The sequence below is a fragment of the Acomys russatus genome, chromosome 15 (assembly GCF_903995435.1).
Source record: "Acomys russatus chromosome 15, mAcoRus1.1, whole genome shotgun sequence".
Lineage (NCBI taxonomy): Eukaryota > Metazoa > Chordata > Mammalia > Rodentia > Muridae > Acomys > Acomys russatus.
This window is the reverse complement of record NC_067151.1, coordinates 3,008,496-3,011,430: the sequence shown is the minus strand read 5'-3', so window position 1 is coordinate 3,011,430 and position 2,935 is coordinate 3,008,496. Positions and strand designations below refer to the sequence as shown.

At 37.1% G+C, this 2,935-nt stretch overlaps 1 pseudogene; it reads left to right on the top strand.

The window, feature by feature from the left end:
• Positions 1 to 1,398: 1,398 nt before the first annotated feature.
• On the top strand, positions 1,399 to 2,155 carry LOC127198880 (nuclear ubiquitous casein and cyclin-dependent kinase substrate 1-like; annotated as a pseudogene).
• Positions 2,156 to 2,935: the final 780 nt, after the last annotated feature.

Here is a 2,935-nt window from a genome sequence, read left to right as displayed (position 1 = left end):
AGCACTTATACACTAGTTCCTAGCACTGACATGTTGGCTCCTAGTCCTTTTCTACTCCATTTCCACATGTTCCTACTCCATTTTCTGGTTTTCTCAGACACAGGCACATAAAAACATGTTTAGAAAAATACTAATGCACATAAAAATAAAGACAGTCTTTTCTAAGGAAGAGCACACCAATTGCTTGTCTATTTACCAATGATCAGCCATTAAAAACATACATGTAATTAAAATTATGCAGACTGAGCGGGTTATATTCAAGAATATATATGTATATCCATATATACATGTAAACACAATGAATGATAAACTAAGTCCATGACAAAATCAAAGAGAGTTATGTGAAGAGATGGGTTTTGGATTAAGTAAAGGAAAAAGAAAAAGTAACTATATTATGTCAAAAATTTAAAAAATACGTAAAAACACACAAATAGTAAATACATTTTTTATTTTTTAAAAATATATTAAATATTTTTTATTTTTCATATACATTTATATTAATACACATATATACAATAAACTACCAATAACAGGAAGAACCATAAAACAATCAAGAATTATATAAATGTTACATAATCAGTGTTTTGGCTATTTGTATTTAGCAGCCTTGAAGAAAACATCTTTCCTATCTTGGTGCATCTAAAATTCTTATTGTAAGTCAATATCAGTCATATCTCCTCATTATTTACTTAAAACATCTATCTAGACCTAAAACCATCTTAATCCCTAAACAACTAAGCTTAATTGTAAAATTAAACTACCTGGTCTAATCTGCTCTCTCAGTATAGTTAGGTAATCAGCTTTATTCCTTCTCAAGTTTATGATGTAGTTGAAGACCACGTAGTTTAGTAAATACATTTTGTTGTTATTGCTGTTGTTGTTGTTGTTTTAGATTATTTGTCCAACAACATAAAATTTCAGTTGAATAGTGGTGACACTTTGGTGGAAGAGTCAGGTTTCTGATCTCTGATTTCAAGGCCAGCCAGGGATACAGAAAGAAACCTTAACTTAGTAAGCCAAAGGGGGAAAAAAGAAAATAAAATTTCATCTTGATTACTTTGTATGTTTGGTTGTAGAAGTCTGCACAGATTTGAGTGTCATTGCACAAGTTTATGAGTTTGGTAATATGAGTTTGATAATAAAATTAGTTCTTAGAAGTCATGAAACAGATCCATTTGAAGAGATGTGGTGGGGTGGGAGGGATTTGTTAGATTCAGGGACTAGAGCAAACTACCTCGAAATCTGAGAAGCAAGCACCTCAGGGCTTGGCAGTATCATGGCTAGCAGGAGCTAGGGACAGGGGACAGTGGGAAGGATGCGAAAGGGAGGTGCAGCGCACACAGAGTTGGAGGGCCTGGTCCTCACTTCCTAGAAACTTGTTGTGCCACTACCGTGAACATGTCTTGGCCTGTCAGAAATAGGAAGGTCGTTAATTACTCAAAGTTTCAGAAATCAGTTGATACAAATGAAGATTGTAGAAGTGAGTTAGGCCCTCCTGCTAAGAAAATTTGATCATCTCCTCAAGAGACTAAATATAAGAGGCGATCTGGATAAAACTCACAAGAAGACAATGAAGACTCAGAAGAAAAAGATATCTAGACTAAGATTGGTGATTCTAGCTCAGCAAAAGACATTGAAGATGAAAAAGATGATCATAAAAATGTATGCCAGCAAGGACAGATGACATCTTCAGCAGCTTCTAAACAGAGTGAGATGCTCTTGGAAGATGTTGGCAGTGAGGAAGAGCCAGAAGAAGATGATGAGGCATTGTTCCAGAAGAAAGTTTCTGGCAGCAATGATAATTTCCTCATGGAAGATGATGATGATGATGATGATGATGATGATGATGATGATGATGATGATGATGATGATGGTGATGGTGATGATCAAACAAGAAAAACAAAAATATGGTTATGATGTCCAAACCCAAAAGGAAAGAAAATTCTGAAACCCAGACTAAAGGCTACATTGACACCAGGTCCTGGTGAAAGGCAAACAGAAAGTGGGTAATCCCAAGTGATTAATGGAAAATACTCCTCCAAAAGATGAGAATGAGGAATCAGAAAGCCTTCCAGAAGAGATGATGGCTACAAGCCACATTAAAAATTCTGGAGATGAAAGCTCTGAAGATAAGGCACCATCTGGGGAAGATTAAAACTGACGTTTATTTAAAAAACAAAACAGACTAGGATTCCTACTTAGAACATAGTTTGGGCTGTGGCTTAACTCAGGTTTTCAGTTTCTAAAGTAATGTTCTATCCATCTGTCTCTCTGTCTCTTACTCTCAGAACCATCATACGTTGAATTGTTTAAGTTTCCAATTGGTGAATGGTCTTCAAGTCCCTCCCCATCTCCCAGTGAAAGCTCTGTGAATTTGTGACTGGATCGACAGTTTCATCTCTGTGATTTTTTTTAAATTTAAGTAATGTATGCAGATTACATCTCAATTGTCATCCCCTCACGTGTATCTTCGCATTTCCCCATACTTCCGTCTTTCATCCTATTTTCTTCACCCAGGACTATGACAGAAGGGGACTTCCTCCCTCACCATATGATTACAGTCTATCAGGACTCATCCTGGTAGCCTGACTACTCTTCTCTGAGTGCCACCAGGTCTCCCCAGGAAGGGGAAGTGGTCAAATATGGGAAGCCAGAGTTTATGTCAGAGTAAGTTCCTGTTGTCCACACAACTGTGGAGAATGTGCTGTCAATTGGCTAGATCTGGATAGGGGTTCTAGATTTACTGCATGCATTGTCCTTGGTTGGTACAGTAGTTTAAGAAGACTTCCCTGGACCTAGATCTGCCAGTCTTAATTGTCTTCATTTGGGTTTCTAGGACTATCTGAATCCTTCTATTTCTCCATTCTGGGCCTTGGAGGAGGGTGTCATCTCTTTCTTCAATGCCTATTATCCTCAGGTTTTGTCTTTTCATGGT